This window comes from Drosophila navojoa, chromosome X (assembly GCF_054131105.1).
Source record: "Drosophila navojoa isolate 15081-1374.11 chromosome X, UAZ_NAV_1.0, whole genome shotgun sequence".
NCBI classification, from domain to species: Eukaryota; Metazoa; Arthropoda; class Insecta; order Diptera; family Drosophilidae; genus Drosophila; species Drosophila navojoa.
In genome coordinates this window covers 26,698,860-26,721,350 of record NC_142895.1, presented here as the reverse complement: position 1 = coordinate 26,721,350, position 22,491 = coordinate 26,698,860, and the positions used below count along the sequence as shown (strand labels likewise).

At 41.0% G+C, this 22,491-nt stretch overlaps 1 long non-coding RNA gene across 1 annotated transcript; it reads left to right on the top strand.

Annotated features, from left to right (window-relative positions):
• The first annotated feature begins 1,342 nt into the window (after positions 1 to 1,342).
• On the top strand, positions 1,343 to 2,641 carry LOC149090757 (uncharacterized). The gene is made up of 3 exons (XR_016197368.1): positions 1,343 to 1,527; positions 2,334 to 2,493; positions 2,555 to 2,641. It is a non-coding gene; the product is annotated as an uncharacterized LOC149090757 (long non-coding RNA).
• The last annotated feature ends 19,850 nt before the right edge of the window (positions 2,642 to 22,491 follow it).

Genomic DNA, 22,491 nt, shown 5'->3' with positions numbered 1-22,491 from the left:
CTCATATCATTTTGCCTGCTTGCCTATGCATGTGTGTGTGTGTGTGTGTGTGTGTGTGTGTGTGTTTGCATGTGTGCCAAAAAATTTTGCAATTTCTTGTTCTTCTCTCGTCATCGTTGCTCATTTTTTGCAATCACAGCCGCAAAAAGCTGTCAGAGCACATTGTCATCATCGGGCTAGCGAGCCACCCGCGCCACCTCACCACCCAGTCAGCTAACCCACCCACCTGGTCATGTGTGTGTACATGTGTTCGTAATCGTTGCCCCTCAGCTCAGGCCTAGCTGGGGAAATAGTGTAATAAAGGACAGCTGAACTGAAACCTCAACCCCTAACCCCCTGCCCCAGCCCCGCCCGTTGGCCGTGGCGCAGGCAACCCCCCAAAGCGAAAGCAGTTTCTTGGCTGGATTAGCGAATTCCGTTGCCATTTTTTACGCACTTCCAGGCACAAAAAAAAAAAGAAAACGTGGTGGACACCTTGAGAGTGATAGACGGGGAGGCAGCAGAAGGAAAAGTGGCGCAGGGGCAGCGGCGGGGGCTGGGGCTTGGGCCTGGGCCTGGTGGCTGTTTTCGTTGGGCTCGGCCCAACATGTGCGACAGCAAAAACAATCACGAACAGATTTATCGCATTCATATTCAGCTTGATGCGATATGTGACCCCAGATGTGGGCGTGGCTTCTGGGCTGTTGCGGTCGAGTTACTACGGCCGGCACTTCCGGGCGCAAAAAGAAAAAAAAGTATGCATATATATGTATGTGTGTATATGTGTGTGTACACACATGCACATGTCTATGTGTGTGTGTGTGGGTTTTAAAGAATTGCGTGCGTATGTGTGTCAAGACCACAAAATGGGATTACATTACTCAAAGAAATTTATTTTGACAGAACTAATATTTTTACACAGATCAGGCTGCTGCTGCTGATGTGTGCTGTCCCTTGTCCCCTTCACTCCCCTTTTGCCACCGCCCGCACCCACACCCCCAGCCCCATGCCCCCTTTCTGGGTCGGAGATTGCGGTTTTGCTGTAGAGCAGGTTTTTTATTTTATTTTATTTTTTTTCTTCGTTCATTTTGTTGTTGCTCTTGCAGCAGACTTTGACTAACTATGCTGCCTTAAGCCGCAGCAGGCGGTTAAATTGGCTGGCAATGCCATAGGGTTTACTACCAGAACTATAGTATCTAGACACCTATAGTTGCATGTATGTATATGTGTGCGGAAAATTACTTCAACTCATTCAGTTCTACTAGGATTGCTCTTTAAAGCCAACTAATCCTGTATCACATGAGCGTGACATAGCAGCCAGCTTTTAGTCGGAGCGATTTGATAAACCTACCCAGCAAGCAATTGGAAGACTGTTTTAACAGAAATCGTCTTGTTGAGTCTTTTTTGAGTCTCCTTGACGATTAAAAAACGATCTAATCTCCTGGGCGATCAAAAGAAGACTCATAAATGACCCTTCCATATGCTCAAAGTATGATTGCTTTGAAGCACAAAAGCGAAATGCAAAGCAATCGCCAAATGAGCACGCAGGTGATTAAAATATGATCATTGCTTGGTTTTGCTTTGTTTCTATGCACTCATATTCGGCTTGCTTGGCTGATCCAAAAGCGATTCTTATCTAAGTTAAACGGCACTTTTTCTTGAGCACATGCCGAAATGTGCAAATTTTGTCATTCGATCGTGAAAGTGCAAGTGAAGCGCATATAAAAAGGTGATTATGTCTGTCAAACAATTGCGTCGCGTGGCCAAGAGAGAGGCCCATAAACTATTATTTCCTGAAAAGGAAATAATTGAGAAAAACAACAATTCAAGTGATCTTTTGGCAAACGAAAGCTTTGATTATAATCACAAGAGTGCTGAAAGTTCTAGCGGCAGTGACAGTGGGTCTCTTGCCAGTAGCAAGAAAAGTGAAGTTGACCTTCGTGAGGGACTAGCTAAATGGGCCACTGAGTGCAACACAAGTCTTTTACAGGACTTGGTGAAAGAAATTAAACAGCTGAGGTCTGAAGTTTCTGAGATAAAACTGTTAACTTCCGATTTGAAAGCAGAAATAACTGCTTTAAAAGAGTCAAATAAACGGGGACTCTTAAAGTTGACTGAGGAGGTTGTCTCTGTTAAAATGGAAAACAGAAAAAACAGCACAGATTTTGATGCTGATGTCTTATTCCCGGACATCCCAAAACTTCCTCTCAGTGCTATTAGTGAAGTAGTAGCATTTGACGAGGAAGTGCAAAAAAATGAGAGCCAACTTAGGCAGTTCGTAAGTACTACAGAAACAGATATTAATATTTTATTTTATTTTAATTTTTTTAATTCTTTTTAATTAATATGTTTAGAAACATCTAATATCGAAAGTTGGAGGAGATGGGCCCACACAATTCATTAGAGCTGCGATTAGAAAAGTTTTTTCGGACAAGGTAGCTTCCGAATACAGCTGGAAGGGGACGAAAGCTAAACCCTCAGCAGAAAGGTGCTACATTGTAACCGTAATGAAAAGTGTGTATTATTTTGGAAAATATTTAAAATATTTTGTATTAATCAATATTTTTCCTTTTAGATATTGCTACTGAAAAATATAAATGCACGGACAAAGACCTGAATACGGTGCTACAAAAGCATTTTGTCCATGCCAATGACAGGCTGGCGAAGCGTAGGCGTTTAGAGTGAGTTTAGAGTTAGTTATTATTTTTTAAGATAATATACAAATGTATATATAGAGTAAATGAAAAATATATTAATAAAAAACAATTATTTTCGTTGCAAATTATTCGAATATGAGTCAGAAATGATTAAATTATGACTCGTGGTAGAGTCTTTTATGATTAAAAGATGACTCGAGGAAGACTCTTTTATGACTCGTAGAAGACTCTTTTATGAGAGTCATTAGCGACTAATCAAGAAGAGTCGCGGCTAGGGTCCCATTTTCTCCCGACTGAACAGCCTTTTATGATCAGAAAATGAGCGCAAATATGACTATTTTCAGTCGTCGCGCGAATCTTTTAAGACTGACTGTTAAACTCAAAAACTTTGGCTGGGTGTAGGTCTACGCCTGGTGAATATATTCCAAATTCGACTACCTAATGGATGTACATATAATATTAATGCATACCTATATTTAATGCAAAGAGCTGCAATATGTGGACTTTGGGTATGTTTATGTGCCAGATATTATACAATATGATATTGGCGTTTCCTGAAATTAATAGAATTTGCTTTTCATATTGATTCATGATATAATATCACTAATATCAAAATAAGTATATATCAGTAAATTCAGTTTTATCTTTCCTCATAGCAAGCAGCTGCCCAATAATCAATAAATAAATACTAAATACTACGAAAAGTATATTAAAAATTTGTTTATTTTCAACTTGTTTAAATGTGATTGATTTAACTAAAATTATTTAAAAACATTTGAAAATGTTGCTGTTTTTCTTAATTTTCATTTATTCACATTAAATTAAAAAAAAAAATTATTTTCCATAAGTTTTTAATAAGTATTAGTTTTAGCAGATCCTGAGTTTTACAAATTTATTATGACAACTTGATATTTGAAAGATATATAATAATCATTAATCAATATATATACATGACATATATTTCATAAAAATGACCTTTTTAAATAACATGCAAACATCTCCGATATTTATATTTATATGTAAAAACATGTCTGTCTCTCTCTCTCTCTTTCTCTCTACCTCTCTTTTCTATAGAACGAGAATAACATCTTTTCACTATATATTCACGAAATTCTGGAAAACATAAATATTATAAAGATTTTTGACTTTCACGATTTACTCTTAACTGATCATATCGACGAAGAGTGGATCCTTTTATTCGAAATTCATATCTATTACATTACGCTTATCGCTATTGTTTTTGTAAGGCCTATAAATGGAGCATAGGGCGCATGTGCTTACCTTATGTTGATCTTTCTGAAGTAGGGAATACTCATAAATTTCCTAATGTTCTGCCGCACTGACGGCGTCAGAGGGGGTGGCCTTCATTACGGTATTCAAGCGTTAGGGCCTAAGTTTTGAGAAAATAATATTATTATACAGGTGGCATGTGCAGGTATCTTAGGTTAATCAACGATTTGGAGAAAGTAGCAGAGGGTTGTGAATCTTAACCCTTTCCTTCTTGTTATCAGTTTGAGTGAGCCTTTAACTGCTCAAGCAATCATTTCAGCACGAAGCTAAGAATATTTATATTAAGAATAAATATATTTAGGCAAAATATTAATTCATTGATATTCGAAAATTTACATTTATCACAACAACTTCAAGACTAATTTACGCTTTAAGCTTTACATTTTGCCATAGCCGCGAGCTTTTGTCTGCCAACTGGAGCATGTGAGAAAAGTTTGCAATATAATTCAAGCGCTTAAGCAGAGCATTGAGCTTTGCTGCCCGCCTCTGGCGGCTAGAGGCGAAGCCTTGACCAAAGCTATCAGTTATGCTTAAACTGCGTTATCCTTTGCTTTGCCTGTGTGAGTGCGTGTGAGTGTGTGTGTGTGTGTGTGTGAGGCAGATCGAAATGGCAGCCAATTTCCGCGTCTTGACTTGATAAACGCGACTGCGAAATAAGGGGTTTGGGCCGGCTGCACGGATTTGTTGAGGCTGCGTCGTCGGCACGTGGGGGATTGAGTCTAGCATTAGCAATGTATATACATACATATATCTATATATATATAACACACACATATATATATATATATATATATATATGTGTGTATATATGCTTGGATTCTCGTGCGTTGTCCATGGCGTCGCATAGCCAAGGAAACGATTTTGTCAGCCCAGTTTTTTATTATTTGCACTGCGACTGCGTATGGTCGTGTGTGTGTGAGTGTGTGTGTCCGTCCGTTTCCTTGTGCCCGGCACAACTTTTCTTTGATGCAATATGTACAAACGACCCGGCCAGCAACAGCCAAAGGACCAAAGAGAAAGGATGTCGTCTGTATGCGGCTCGACCCTCACGTACGAACTTTTGCCATAACAACAACTGTGGCCATTACGACGTTGCCAGAGCATGTGAAACACACACACACACACACACACACAGTAGTACTAGCTGCTGGTCCTTTTGGTTTCTTTCGCTACCTTTGCAAAGTCCAATTCGCAGGCCAAAAACGCAGCCCACAACTTTAGTCCGAGCGCTGCGCTGTTACTTGCCCGCCGCACCACTCCGCCACCTCACGAACACAGCAGCAACAGAAGCAGCACCACCTCCACCTCCATCTCCATCTCCACTTCCACCACCGAACAGCAACAACACCGCCATTTGCCATCAAAAGGCTTTCAATGGCAGACGGAGAGTTTGCTTCAAGCTCGGTCCAAATGTCGAATGGTCCTGTGTGGCATGTGGCATGTGGCATGTAGCATGTCCTTGCCTGGACCCGTGGCCCGTGGCCTGTGTCCCATGTCCCGTGTCCCGCGTCCGTTGCACGACGGACAGAACAGGACAGGACAGCGATGGCGTTTGCTCGTATTTGCCTTTGCTTCGCTTTGCCTTTGCTTTTGCCTTTTTGCATTGGGAACTCCCGTCCATCCAGCCATATTTGCCGCCTCCACCCCCTCAGCCGTCAGTGCTCTGTGGGCGTTTGGCCTGTACACGGGGTTGATTTTTCGCCATTATTGTAACAATTTTGATCAATGGCCCTATTTGGACCGCTGTCCGCCAAACGAAGCGAGCCCAATATCAGGCGAATCCCAACCGAAGGAAAATTCAGCTGCGAGCGACCTCTCATATTCATTCGTATGTTCGTGGTCTAACATTCTATTTTTTCCTCTTTACATGCATATATACTTCCATCTTTATTTTGGGTATCGTTGTTGGACCTTTATTTTTTAGCTAATACCCTTGCTAAGTGGGCAATGGAGTTTGATAGATATAGATATAGATATAGATATAGATATAGATATAGATATAGATATAGATATAGATATAGATATAGATATAGATATAGATATAGATATAGATATAGATATAGATATAGATATAGATATAGATATAGATATAGATATAGATTCGCTCTCGCTCTCGCTCTCGCTCTCGCTCTCGCTCTCGCTCTCGCTCTCGCTCTCGCTCTCGCTCTCGCTCTCGCTCTCGCTCTCGCTCTCGCTCTCGCTCTCGCTCTCGCTCTCGCTCTCGCTCTCGCTCTCGCTCTCGCTCTCGCTCTCGCTCTCGCTCTCGCTCTCGCTCTCGCTCTCGCTCTCGCTCTTCTCTCGCTCTCGCTCTCGCTCTCGCTCTCGCTCTCGCTCTCGCTCTCGCTCTCGCTCTCGCTCTCCGCTCTCGCTCTCGCTCTCGCTCTCGCTCTCGCTCTCGCTCTCCTCGCCTCGCTCTCGACTCTCGCCTCTCGCTCTCGCTCTCGCTCTCGCTTCTCGCTCTCTCGCTATCGCTCTCGCTCTCGCTCTCGCTCTCGCTCTCGCTCTCGCTCTCGCTCTCGATCTAGCTCTAGCTCTAGCTCTCGCTCTCGCTCTCGCTCTAGCTCTAGCTCTCGCTCTCGATCTCGCTCTAGATATCGCTCTCGCTCTCGCTCTCGCTCTCGCTCTCGCTCTCGCTCTCGCTCTCGCTCTCGCTCTCGCTCTCGCTCTCGCTCTCGCTCTCGCTCTCGCTCTCTCGCTCTCTCTCGATATAGCTCTCGATCTCGCTATCGATCTCGCTCTCGCTCTCGCTCTAGATATCGATCTCGATCTAGATATAGATATAGATATAGATATAGATATAGATATAGATATAGATACTAGATATAGATATAGATCTAGATATAGATATAGATATAGATATAGATATAGATATAGATATAGATATAGATATAGATATAGATATAGATATAGATATAGATATAGATACAGATATAGATATATCGATATAGATAGATGTCACTGTAGGGTATTCGTAGTCGGATATGCCCCTCTTTGAATATCTGTTTATTTTTACTCCTTTTTTGTTGCATGTTTATTTTATTATTTATTTTTGCCGCGTTTGCTGCTTTTTGCCCGACGCGTGACTGTTATTATTTGTGCTTTGGCCTTATGACCACACACACACACACACAGTCTCTCACTCGCTCACTCACACACACACACATAGAGCACCCGCACATATGCGCGACCACAGGCCATGACAACATTTCGGGCTAATCGAAGTTAACCCTTGGCTGGCTTTGCCAATTTTTTATGCATGGCTCCCATTTGCCATTCAATTCGATTCGATTCCATTCTCGATTTCTGCTCCTGTTGTTGGTGTTGTCCATTAAATTTACGACACAAAACGCAGTCGGGCAAACAAACAAACAAACAAACAAATCGACGCATAGACAAACAAACAAGCAAACAATCGTGACGCAGGACTGGGGAGCAAGGAGCGGGACGAGACGACCGGGCAACTGGGAGGGAGGAGGGCGGTGGGAGGGGAGCAAACATTTTTATAAAGTCGCCGTCGAAGATGACGCCAATGAGGCAGGCGCCCCAAATATTGGATGAGCTTCCCAGATGGGGGAATGCGAGTAGTCCCCCGCCCGCTCAGTCGGCGGGACACACATGTTTGCGGACAGTTATGCAAACTTCGCAAAATGTGAATTTCCAATTGGAATTGACGAGAGTTTCAGCTCGCTCTGAATCGAAGTTTGCGGTTGGACTCAATTTGTTTGTTAGACCATCTGGAAATCGCAGACTTTAACAAATATACTTACTTGTAAGCTTGTGGTAAATGGTTAGAGTGGACACATACGTATAGAGCCTAGATGGGAATGTATCTTTGTAGTGTTGGCAAACGATTTGTAAGCGTGATTAACTATAATGGGATTGTCTACACGAGTTTTTATTCGAGATTTCTGAAGTACAAATTGTATTCAAAATATAATTAAATTTTTACAAAACCATCTGTTATCAGACCCGATTTTCCACGACCTTAGTGTGCTATCCATAAAGAGTCTAAAATAGTTAATTACATTTCTCTAACTTCAAAGCTGTGGAAGCTATAGTTTTAGTATGGACATACATATGTATTATTATATACTTAGTATATATATAGGATTATAAAAGTGAGTAAGTATTTCAAATAAAATTATTTTTATTATTATTAGCGCTTGTTTCATGTATCATCTGATTTTTCACCTCCCCAGTAGGTGTTGGGAAACTATGAATTCCTTATAAAGCGACTATGATAGTGAGTATACGTTTCAGGTTCCGAATTTCTTCCATTAGCTATATATAATTATATCGCAGCTTAAGAGTATATTGTATGTGTCCGTCTATACATATAATAATACTTAATACTATTTTCATTGAAAAGTGACTTTTATGAATATTATATAAAATTGCGGAATGTAAAGAAAAATATATAACTAGCGATATAAGAAGGTATTGTCTTTGCCATTCGAATATAAATACATAGTATATATAATTACGAACATATATACATATAGTTCATCATAGTTCTATGGCTAGATCTCTAAAATGTAACAATGGTTTTTATATTTAGTTTGACAATAACTAGCAAAAGTATATATACAAATGTGTATTCATTTTCCCTAGCTTCATAGCTACAATCATTACCAAGATATTTTGGTTCAATTGATCCAATATCAGGACACTCTATACTTGACCTAGCATTATATACAATAAATATAAATTATATTATATTATACTTATATGTATATAAATATTTAGATAAAAATAATATGAAAAATATTTAAAATTATAGATAAGATCTATTACTATATATGAATATAAATCATATGTGGATCGTGAAGGGGTATTATTTAATTTGACGTACTATTGAAATTTGTCCTTTCATATGATTATTAATCTTACTTGCTGTTGAAATATGCCATCTTTCATAATTAACAGTTAAGTATATAATATTTCTCAGAAATATAAATTTAGTAGAGAGTGATTTCTCGTTTTGCTACTTGAGAGCATAATTTAAATAATCTGCTTTGATTTTTCTCCTTGAAAGTAAAATCTATGTCTGTTAAATAGATAATGAATGAGTTTTTAGTGGCGTATCGCAGATTTTGGTGGCAGTTCAGATCCACTTTATTGGCTTATGTTTCCATAAGTTCGATTTGTTAGGTTCTCCTATGATAATCACCCACATTCGGGCCTTGGCCAGCTATAGGCCAACCAGCATGTGCCAAGCAGTCCAAGCCATTGGCAGATGTTGCGCATGCAGCCAGCCAGCATAATGCGCTAGGTTCACAGGCTCATATCACTATGTGTGTGTTTGTGTGTGTGTGTGTGTATAATATTACAAAAAACTGATGAACAAGGTGCAAATTAAGAGAATTCAAATGCCAAACTGTGGTCGACAGACGAAACGAATGAGCGAGAGAGAAAGAGAGAGGGAGAGATAGACGGAGGGAGGGCAATGGAGTTGGATAGGGAAAATACGCAGATGTCCTTAAAAGCAACTTTTTTACACACACACACAAACACGCACACATACATACGCACAGTGTATGGGCCTCGACGAGTCCTGTTTTATTTTCAAATTATATGAAAAATTTGTAAGCGCTGGCTCTCGATCTCATATGACGAAACGGGACATGCAAACTACAAAGGACCTACAACAACAACTGCACGTCCCCCCTCTCGCTCGCTCTCATTGTGTGTGTGCGCCGCCAGATTGCCGCAAGGTAGGCAAAAAAAAAAAAGTGCACACAAAATCAACGCCGAGCCCGTGTTGTATCTCTCCTGGCCCGTGTCCTGTGCGTAAAGGCTGCTCCTGCTCCTGCTGCTGCTGCTTCTTTCCACTTATTCATTTTTTGTCGTTGTGTGTGTGTGTGCGTTTTTTTTGCATATCACATGCCGGCACGGGGCATTGGCAAAAAGGGGTAGCTGCGGCACGGCGAGGGGGTTGAATCATCATTTGAATAATTCGACATTTGCGGCCTGCCCGCCGCCGTCCGACTGTCCACCCGGCTGTCTGCTGGCTGCTTTGCCTGGATACCTTTTCCACCTTTCGTACTCTTATTTACTTTTTCTTCTTTCTATTTTTTTTTTTTTGCGCGCAGCTTTCCACGCGCTGTAGTCGCGCATCGAATGACGAAAATTTTGTAATAAATAAATAATCCTTTTCCATGTGGAAAAACTATGCCACACACACACACACGCAGATGAGTGTGTCTGTGTCTGTGTGTGCTGTTGAGCGGTAAAATTTGCTCTCAATTTAAAATTATGCTGTGCAGGGAAAACGAGGCCATACAAATACAAATGCCCGCATATGTGTGCGTGTGCGTGCTGCGTATGTATGCATGTGTGTGTGTGTGTGGGTGGGTGAGGATAAGCTATAGCGGATTTTACAACATCAAAGCAACACCTGGTCAACATTGAGCATTCAAAATCGAAACGAAATCGCAATCGATTGGATTCATCTACTCGAAACAACCTTCAGCGATGCGAAATTTGAATATTCACTGAGAAAAGTCGAAGACGATGCGATTTGTTGCTTGGTCGCAGACCTGACGAGAGTCAGATGAGAATAGGACAGCAGTGATATGTGCGCATATGTATGAGTGTATTAACTGTGAAGAGCTGGCGAAATGCTGGATTCGTGTATGTCGCTAGATTGGATGACAACTGAAGGTCTTCAGAGAGTACTGCATAATGGTTGACTTAAAATTGAATTTACAACTATCTTTCTATGTTTCTATCTATATATTTATTTTTATCTCTCTTTATCTGTCTATATATCTATTTCTCTACCTGTCCATCTCTCTATCCCTCTATCTCTGTATACTTCTATTTTTCTATTTCTTTATTGCACCATCTATCTCTATATTCTTATATTTCTTTGACGGTCTCTCTTTAGCTCTAATTTTCTTGTTCTTACTTTATTTTTCCCTGTTTTCTGTCTGTTATTCTATATATTTTCTCTGTCTTCCTTTTTATCTCTTTCTCATTCCTTATTACTGCCTTGGTCTGTCTTTCTTACCTTCGCTCTCCCTCTCCCTCTCCCTCTCTCTATCGCTCGCATCCTTCTCTCTCTCTATCGCTCGCTTCCTATCTCTCTATCTCTCCCTCTCTTTCTTTATCTTCCTCTCTATCTCTCGCTTCATATCTCTATCTCTATATATATATATATCTAGCTCTCTTAATCTAAATTGGTTTAAGCGAACATAATTTTTACAAGAAGGTTAAAAACTTTGATTAAAATAATCAATGCTGTGAAATTTTTTTTGGTAAACCCCGTCTTTTTTTTTTAATAATATTTTTTAAATGAGCTAGAGTTAAAAGACTTTTTTTTCTTATTCAGTTTTAATATTTGTTATTATTTATTTATTTACATGTGTGTGTGTGTTTTTTTTTATAATACATATTTTTATTTAGTTTTTTTTATATTTCACACAATTTTATTAAATATTTTTTTCCAAATCTCTATAATACACAATTAAATATTTTTTTGTTACTCATTTAAATATTTGGATATTTCGAATAATATTTTTTCTCAGTGTATTTAGCTTTGGCAGTGATGTCACTGCATCATTCAATTGAATTTCAAAACAATTTTCTATATTCAATTTTCAATTTTCAATAGCTGCAACCCCCTGCAACCCTTTTGGCTGCATTTCTCGGATGGAAAATAAATTTGCCTGTCGGACATTTTGTTAGCTGCAGCAGCCGCAGATCCTAACCCCTAAGCCCCTTAACCCCTTTACTTTTTTTTATTTTTATTTTTGCTGCACATTGCAGATTTTCGCTTTTCGCTATTTATATATATAAATTTTTTTGTTGGGCGAATGCACAAATCTATAAATCTGTAAGAAATGCGAAATGGCAAATGCCCGCTCACACTCGTTCGAATTGGCTCAATCCATTAACCACTTGACTAATTGCACCAAAACCCAAAGAAAAAAAAAAAAAAGAAACGGCGACCTTTTCACCCAAAAAAAAAAAAAAAAAAAAACTCTTTTGGGTTGACAGTTCAACAATGGCAGTTGAGAGAGTTCATATGGATAATTGTTAAACAGGACTATTTGGCGCCTTATCGCATTACACGGCTTGTCCTGGTCCTCCTATTCCTTTCTCTTTCCCTTTCACACTCACTCTCAGTGGCGGGATAGCCGCCGCCGTAATTGTCCAAGCAGCATCCTTTTATGCCCTAAATCGACGGCTTCACACCTCTGGAAACAAAATAAAAAAAACAAGCGAAAACACCGCAAAACTTTTGCCAGCATCCGCAACAACAACAACAACAACAACAACAACAACAGCAGCAGCAACTGACAAAACTGGAACAACAACAAACAGCCTCATTTTCACACGCACTTTGAACCTTGGCATCACTTTCCGAGGTCCAGTTGCAGCATCCCCTAAGCACGATCTAATGCGTACAGTTTGTCTATTTCTCTCCCTCTCTCTCTGCTTCTCTCTCTTTCTCTCATCGGTCTTTTTTTGGGGTAAAAAAGTTGGTTTTTGACAGGAAACGTGCAAACATGATGCGATATAATACCATATAATATCATCTAATATAATGCACATAATTGCTTTGAGCCGGCAGCATCACTCAATTGCCTCATTGCCGGCGCAAAGTCAAGGACCCTTCAAATGATCTGAACAACAACAACAACAACAACAACAACAACAACAACAGTAACATAGAGAACGAATCCCTTTTTTTGTTTTCATTTATTATTTCTCCCATTTTCCTCGTTTTTTGTCCTTTTTTTTTTGGGTGTTTTGTTGCTTATAAATTGCCGCTAAATGGCTGATGAGAGAGAGAGAGTGAGAGGTAGGGGAAAGGCAATGTGGGGGGAGGGGGTTACACCCTGTCATTGGTTTGTTTAGGGTTTGATGTGTCAATATTTGACAGATCAAATTGATATTTATACTTTAATGCCATAATGTCTCATTGTGTGTGTATGTGTGTGTGTGTGTGTGTCCGGGCCTAATCAAAGTTGACTAATTGCCTGATTAATAAAAAATTTGATCTCTGTGTGTGGGGGTCGCTCAAAGGTCAGTGGAGGAGGGAAGTCTAAAAATAAATTGGACGCTTCATCTCTTGTTTCCATAGAATATAAATATGTAGAGCTCTCATTAAAGGCCGCTCGAGACACAAACTTTCTAATATTTAGACAAACTATACGAAATGAGTCTTTAACGGAAGTACAATGAAGTATAAAGCTGGCTCAACATACTATTTATACTCAATTATATATAGATGTAGTATATTATATAGAGATTATAATGAGTGATATTATTTTAGTCTATTTCAGATGAAGATTGATTCAGAATGCTTTAGTCAAAACTGATTATCATTCAAAACATCTACGAAATGGAAGACCGACTGCACAATAATCATTAACGTTCTACAAGGAGTTCAATATATAATACGCAATAATTTGAATATTTGGTTCGTTAGAAGAGGAGTATCGTTTCCAAATTTGTATGGTTCTAGCGACCTACAAAACCAATATATAACTTCTTGTGTTTAAAGCTATTATTGGTTCGGAAATCGAAACTAACATCATCTAACATGTTGATCCGAGTTAAAAATATATATATTCTATACATATAATCCCCAAAGACACAATTCTATATTCAATGTTTTCAGTAAGATTTCAAATTGTAAGTCCAGCTTCACGGCTTGATTGGGTTAGGTAAGAGGTTGGGTGGGCTGAAAATAACTAATAAGAATTCTACATGATAGCTGAGGTAATGTTGGATTAAAATCCTTTCAACAGCATGGTAAATATATCGAAAATATTTTATAGTAAAATCTATAAAATATAATTCATAGGAATATATATAAATATATAGCAGAGTACATAAAATATCATATTTTATGATACCATTTGACAACATACCAAATCTCTCTAGATGCTGTTCATTATGGAATTGGATAAGAAAGATATTTTTGTAATAACATAATCTTAAGACGGTCCACCCTACCCTGGGCCGCTGCACAGCTGGGTGTGCGGGACTGGGTAGGGCACCCTGGGACATTGTCGCCTGGGCCCCTCGGTGAGGGATGAGGCCTCTGTCGCGGTTCCATGCCGTCACCCTGCTCTTGTTCTTTTCGCTGCGCTCAAGGAGGCGTCCGGCAACTGTTTCCTTTTTCCGAATTCGATTTTCGGGCGCTCATTGTGCGACCGAACGGTACCTAATCATTATAAATTATGTGGCAATGGGCCAGCCTCAACCTGGGGCGCTGTCTGCGAAGGGGTTAAACTTTCTCACGATCTATAAAAATGGAAAAATGGAAATCCATAAAAAGACGAAAAGGGAAAACGCAAAGTCTTGAGCAATAATTCATGTACGCAAACCTTTTCTATCAACCTTTATCTTGGCACGTAACGGGTTTTCACTTCATCTTTTATTGCGCTCGGCATCGATCGATGGATCGACGGTTCGACGGTTCGACAGTTCGATGCGAGGGAAAAGTGTTTTTTCTTGGATAACTGATTAAGTTTAATTGTTTGTCATGACAGAGGAGAGACAGGCATGCTTGAGGGTTACCTGGGCAGACACGACTGCTTGAGAGTCTCAAAATATTTGCAAGAAGGGTTACCAAGTGCTGCTCCTGCCTCTGCGCCTTGCGCATCCTGTGAGAAAGTGCAACAGGGGCAGCTGCAGCTGTGCAAATATTTCGATTTCAGCATCTTTAACTGAATGGATAACCTGATAGAAACAACAACAACAACAACAGCAACAGCAACAAGATTTTAATTGGAACTTTTAAATATTTGTTGCTTATTTACCGTATTTAATATTGTTTGGGTTGTGTAAGTGTGTGTGTGTGTGTGTAAAGTTTAGAATTTCATTTGCCTGGCACGAATTTAGCAGCCAATGTTACATGTATTGGTAAAGCAAAGGCAAACCAGCTAAAAGGCAGCGAAAGACAGCAAAAGAAATCAAGAAGCATCAGACCAGGGTCCATGTAAAGTGGATAACATTTCAGAGTAAAGGCAAAAAGAAGCAGCCAGAGCAACAACAGCTCCTGCTTGAGCAGCAACAGCAGCAACAGCAGCAGGAGCACCAGCCACTGGTGATGAAGTTGCTACGGAAATTCGTTATTGTGTTACCACAGGCGATGTGTCTGTGTCCCAATGTTATGTTGCCAGGGCCAGAGCCAGAGCTAGAGCCAGAGCCAGAGCCAGAGCTACAGCCAGAACCAGAACCAGAGCCAGAGACGATGCGGCGACATGCTTACCCACATCTTTAGCCACATTCGCAGTCAGCGTCTGTCCAATAACAACAGCAAGAGCAACACCAACAGCAGCAGCAGCAGCATTCGGCTACAACGCACAGTGGTACTCAAATGCAAATTGAAATGGATATTTGTATGCAGCGATAAACATTGTGCACATCTACTGTAAAATGATTTATGCCATTAAAAGTATTACTGTCCATCACTATGGCAAGTATGTATGTGTATCAATCCATGGCATATGATCTTTTACTCTTCGCATACTCGCAAAAGTCTCTTGTATGTAAATGTTTATATATTTTGATCTGTATTGTCGGCATAGATTACAGCTGAAATCCAGCAACTCAATCACTTAAATGGAACAGACTTTTATATGTCGGAATGAATGTTTTGACTATTATAGTCACTACATTTCCATTGAACATGAAAATAGAGAGTATGAACAGGCAGAAGGAGGCGTATTAGATCTCATAAAGTATTGCTGACATAAAGGATGAGCTGAGTCAATATAGCCAGGTCAGGCCATATGTCTGTCCGTTTGTCTATCCATCCATTTTAGTACACATTAATTGCTCCCTATCACCCATCCCTCATTGCTTATTATCGATAAAAATCTATTTCATTTTTTGAAGCATAGCTTTTTTGAATTTCAATTTTGTTGTGTGAGTTCCTGAGATGATATTACATATTTATATTATGTTGGTATTATATATATTATCATAACAAAAAAAAAAAAAATTATGAACATTGAATCTTATTCATCTTCTTCTATCTCCTCGAATATGAAAAATTTGATTTCGAATTGTAAATGTCATCATCACTTGAACGCTCTTGAATATTTTGGAAAATTTTCTCTTGGATTAAAAAGCATTTTGATTTAAATACATTTCTACTAACTAAGCATAAAATATATTTTGAATTCGTAATCTCTAAGCACTGCTATTTACCAATAAATTCCCATATATAATATTGAGAATTGAAAAATTCCTCTTTAGTTTTCGTCACATTTTCGTTGTCTTGGTCACACTGTGCGGCTGCTGATGCTGATGGCTGGCGCCGGCCACCTTTTGCTTCAAATAAGAAGTAGCGACCTTTTGCATGCACGACGATATTTTAATATGCAAAATTTCAAATAGTCCTCGCACACACACACACAGACACACACACACACATACACACGTTGATTCCTTTGGTCATGTGCACGACGTAGGACATTGGTCGTTGAGGGAGAGTTGGGCCGATTGAACGGACGCCCGCTAGGCAGTTGGCATGCCCAGCGCGTGGGCGTATTTGGTCGCCAGAGTATCCAATTCAAAAATTTTGCAAACCAACCAAGCGGAATTGGCAGAGGCCGGGGCGGTTGGCGGGTATGGGAGTTGAGCTTAAGAACCCGTCCAGAAACTGAGGCGGGGCTCTCATTCGCCTTTTTTCATTTCCTTTTCCGTTGGCAGGCGGCGGCAGTGGCGGCCACCGAAGCGCATCAACAAGCAACAAGGCAGCCAGCACACATACACACACACACACACACATATATATACATATATATATAAATATATATAGTATTTATATATACCATACCCCACACATATGAGGATCTAAAGGGCGTACGCAAAACGACCCCGGGGGCCAGACCGCTCGTTCGACTAACCGACCGACCAAGCGACCGTCCGTCCTTCCGTCTGTCCGTTCGTCATTCAGTCACTGCAGGTGGTACGACATCCGCCGGAGCTCTTGCTGAAAAACTGGGTCCGGGCCCGGGCCCGGGCCCGTGCTCAAATTGGGTTGCTGGGCATATTGAAATTATGTCTGTGCTAGCGTTTCTTGGCTTTCCATTTGCATTAAGGGCGACTTAGCTGGCTAAATGCGAGACCGCGCTCTTGAGACATTCCCTTGACCAGGGTCCTCCACTGTCCTCGCACAAATCAAGTAACGAGCCAACCAAGCATCTATCCATCCATCTCAGCATATGTCAGGGCAGTCAATCACAACATTCTGCCCTGCTCGGGCACATTTCCTGATTTCCTGATTTACGCAGGTAGCATTCGAGTTGACTCCATTTGCGGCTCTATTTGTATTGTTGTGGGCAGGACAGCTAACACACACAACAAGGCACACATACACACACACAGACACTCGTGTGGGGTTGTTGTGGATGGATGTCAGTGCATTAGTTGGCCTAAACGAAATCCCCTTTCGTAATAATGTGTTTGGCAAAAGCAAAGTTATTGCGTGCTTGGTCAACAGAAATGATTGGATAGACCGAATTGGGCATGAGATGGAAATCAATTCGATTATCCTATATATTTTTACAGATATGCATGCGTACGCATGTGTATATACATGTATAAATATATAGTGGGGTGCTTGCTGAGCACATGAAAAGATAACTTGTAATATTATTGGGAATATATTGGGCAGGCTAAAGACTTGAGCGATTAGTGAGAAATATACTGATATGTTATGATAAGCTGTAGGAATATGCTGCTAACAATGTTGCATGGAGCTCATATAGGATATTTGCAAGAGCTCTACAGTAAAACATGTGTGTATGGATATGTGTAGCTATGGATTGATTGATTGACATTGATCAAATCAATAAGATTTTGTAGAGGGTACCGAATAGGAATACTCTGAAGTTTGAGTACACTGCATTGCTTATAACTTATAACACCGTCTCCTCGGCCTGCTATACACCTTTCATTGTAATAAGTTCAGGGTTGAAACTTATTGAAAGTGTACCGAATCTAGCTTCTCCTCAAGCTTTACTTACACCTCATGGGAATCCATGGGAATAGGCATGGCAATGGGACTTTAAACAAATGGAGCGGTCCTAGGTAGTGATAGTCAGTTCACCACATCGTTGTCTCAACTTGAATAAGGTTATAGAAATATAGGTAACCAGAAATGCAAGGCGCTTCAAATTGGCATCAAGACAAACTGCTCTTTTTATTCTTGATTACTCATAAGGAGGAGCTGACAGTAAATTCATACTAGATTACATTGTGTATAAGACTCTTGAAATTTCTTATATCTAGCTCTCTATATATCCAAGTATTTCCTGGCAGAGGATCGGCATTCAGATATTTTGAATACTTGAAGGGAGATTCTGTTTTTCAATGCGACACGAAACTTGATTCGAATAAATTGGGATATATCTCTATATATATGCATATATAGCTCTATCTGTATACAATTTGCAAAAATTGAAATACCTCAAAGCTCAACTCATGAGACTTTGCTCTGCCACTTAAGAGATTCAAAAGAGCATGAATATAGAGAAGCGAATGCTCGGATGGCTTCACAAGTGTTTTCTTCAGTTGTTTTGATAAACCATTTGATATGCATTTAATTGGAGCTTACAACTGGCAAATCGATGCGCATTGTTCGGGCCACCTCCTACGCTTCTACGCGGAAGCAGATGAACCAGGTAAAGCGAACGTAATGGACTTCAATATGGAGCTCCAGTTGTTTCTCTAAGAAAAACAACAAAGGAAATCGCCAACTTGCATTTATCGCCACATATCAGCGGGAGGGGGCGTGCTAAAAGAGGGAGGGGAAAGGGGATTTGAAGAAACAACAGTCGTAGCGACAGGGCTGGGTGGAGGGTCATGCTTCTGACATGGCCAGACTTTGCTGCCAAGCGCTTGTCTCTGGGCTCAGCTTGACGCTGGCCGCAGTCCGGATGGGACTTGGACTGGGACGGGGGCTGAGGCTGGGGCTGGGGCTGGGAGACGGCGACGCTGGCTGGGGTCTGTAGACAAGGCACAAAACAATATACGATGATATGATGCGTGTGCCATGCGCGCACTCCATGTGCGTGTGTGTGTGTTTCAGGTTGTTTTTGGAGCGCGACCGACGCGTTGTTGTTTTGACAACATGCGGCCAGGAGGGCCCCTCGAAGCGCCAACTCCTGGCCTGCTCCCCTCCCTCTGTCCGCTTACCCACTGCACACACAAAAGAAAACACAAGCGTCGCATATGTGTGAAAGACGAGCTGTGGGGCTGTGGAGTTGTGGGGCCTGTGTTGGGTGGGCAAGAATATTTAACAGGAAGAAACCAATAAAACCTAATGATATGAAAAAATGCAATTTTCTGAAACTCAACCAACACACGCATAGGGACACTCACACACACGCACAAAAGACACAACAAATACAATGATACGAAGCACTGGGGAAAAGGTTTACACGTTCGCAAGAATCGTGGCAACAGCAAAAGGCAAACACCGCTGACGAAAACAAGTGAAATGGCAGCAACATCAAGGCAGCTGCAACAGCAGCAAGAGCAGCAACAGTAGCAGGACCAGCAACAGTAGCAGCAGCAACAGAAACAGGTGCAGTAGCTGCAGAGAAATAAGTAACTTAACTTGCAATATTAGTGAGATCAATAATAGCAGCAGCAGCAACAGTAAGACATGAGCAAGTCACAGCAACAGCAGAAGGCAGAGCAGCAGCAGGAAGTGCCACAAGAGCAACATCATCAGCTGCATAGTCGCAGTAGCAACGGTAACATGCAAAGCAGCATAAGCAATGGCAACGACAAAAGCAGCAGCATAAGAAGTAGAAAAAACATCAAGCAAAAATCAGATGCTAGCTGTTGCTTTTGGCCCATCAGCAACATCTCTAGTAAATGCACGAACAGTAACAGCTTTAGTCTTAGTAGCAACAGCAACAGCAGCAACGTAAAGTCAAGCAACAGCAATAGCCGAAAATCAAATACCAGCAGTAAAATCTGTAACAGCAACATCTCCACAGGTGCTGTTGCTAACAGCCGTAGTCACAGTAGCAACATCAATAGCCAAAAATCAAATACCAGCAGCAATATCTCCAACAGCAACAGCCCCAACGAACTATAGCTACAGCCGTAGTCACAGTAGCAACAGCAGCCAGACAAGAGCAAGCAACAGCAAAACCCCGAAAGCAACGTTAACAGTAGCAGCAACAGTTGCAACAGGAGGTCAAGCAACAGCGAGAGCCGAAAATGAAATGGTAACAGCAAGCAATGGTCATATATGTAAGTAATATCAACAACAGCAGCAGTAGAAGCACTAGTGACATCAACAAAACAAAACTGATTCAACAGGAGCAGCAGCGGAAACAACAATAGCGACTGACCAATATGTGAGCAATATGTGAACAACCATGCTAATAACAGCGACAGCATCAGCAGAAACTTATCAACTTCATGAGCAGTACTTTCATATAGTAACAGCAGCAACAGCAACATTGTTGTATGGAGGCGCAACAGCGCCAGCAACAGAAATAACTTCTTATTGCACATTGCAAGGACCTGCAACTCTTTAGTTCAATTGCTGTTAATATTGTTGATAATGCTGCTGTTAGTTTGTATGACAATGTTGCTGTTAATGTTGCTGATATTTCGGCTGTTAAGCCATAAATTATCCCTATGTTGCTGTTATTCTATATGTAATTAATAATGCTGCTGCTGGCAATATCTATGCTAATGTTGATGTAACCGTATTGCTGCTGCTGTTGCTGCTGTTGATATCGCTGTTGCTAATAAAATATATGCTAATGTGGATGTTGCTGTTAATTCTGCTGCTCCTATTAATACGGCTACTGTTAATATTGCTTCTGCGTTAGTATTGCTGTTAATATTGCTGTTGCTGTTGCGGTTGCTTCATCGTATAAACATTTCGTTGCGTTTGATTTTCCGCTTCAAAAAATCAGAAATATCAGAGCCGTCTTGGCCAAACATGATTATGATGATACATATGATGAAGATGATGATGATGATGACGATGATGACGATGATGATGATGATGACGATGATGATGGCCATGTCTTTGGCGCTTCTTGTGTTTTGCCTCAGTGACATGTTGTCCTCTGTTGTCGCTGCTGCTTCTACTTAGAATTGTTGTTGTTGTCCGCGCAAGTTGTCATATGTGAAGCTTTGCGCGTTGCTGAATTTTTATATTACGTGCACAACAACAACAACAACAACAACAACAATGAATATGGAAAGACATACACGAGCCTGGCTTCAAAAAGAAAGGACAAGGATGGCAACAACAGCTGCTGTGAGCGAGCAGGAGATAGAAGAGAACGTGGGAAACGTAACGAAATGAAATGAAAGACAACAACAAGAACAACAACAACAACAACAACAATATAAACATGGCACCCAACACTTGTTTCATGTCCTTCCTTAGACGTTTCTCGTTTATACAGCGCCTGGCAACGTCCACTGTACGTCCTTTGGCCAGGCCGCTGCCTGGCTGGCTGTGGGGAGAGGCTGGGCCATCGGTTATGAGTTGGAGGATGAAACGCCAGCCAGCCAGCCAGCCAGCCAGCCAGCCAGCCAGCCAGCCAGCCAGCCAGCCAGCCAGCCAGCCAGCCAGCCAGCCAGCCAGACAGACGCTGCATATGAAAATGTATTACCGTTAAACGGAGGGCGGATCATACCCAAAACCCGAACCCTGCTGCCAACTGCTTTGCCCCCTTCCTGACCGCTCACAGGACACAGGCGCAACGCATGTAAGCAATTTTCAAAAGTACTTAGTCAGCATCTTTTTAACCCTTACCCCATGGCCCGGGCCCTCCCGCCCGTCCTTTGAAGGTGGCCGCGGGGTGACCGTTCGTCAGCAGCGCCCACGCATGGCGCTTCGTAGATACCGAAGGGTAATGTTATGTCCTGTCACTGGCTACAGCCAAACGATAAGCCAGGCGACAGGCCCCTGCTACCTCTACTCCCCTCGCCAAATGCCCAATGAACGTTCCGGCTCTAGCTGACGCCCTCGCTTAGCGAATGATTCTAGGGCAAGTCGCAGGCCGAGCATTTTTTTTAAGAATTGCGTTTCCTTTGACTTTGGCAAAGGTTTTTCTTTTATTTTTTCTCCATTTTTCCCTCGCCCTCTCTCTATCTCTCTTAACACATATTAAGCCGCAAAAATATTGCCGACTATTTCGCAGCTAGGACGAAAAAATGTTGCATATAGAAACAAAGCAGGTTAGCGCATTTCGGTGAGTAGGACTCGACTGGCAGATACCCTAGCTGTACGGCTTTAGGTCTCTAAGGAGGGAAGCATTCAAGCTTACAAACCTCTGTGAAAACTAAATAGATTTTCATCTCAACTACGATTTTCCCTAAAGGATTTTCCTATGCGATTCCCCGTTGTATTCAGATTTGACTTTGAACTATTTAAGCCTTGAATAAATTGAGCGGATTTATGATGGACAAAACTATGTGTACTAGAAGTCTATGTATACTAGCCAAGTATGCATTTCTTTTTCTATGGCTTTACCAAACTAAGGGTAATAAAAGAATTGATAATAATTTTCTAATTAACAAAAATTGTATATGGTTTGATATATGTATA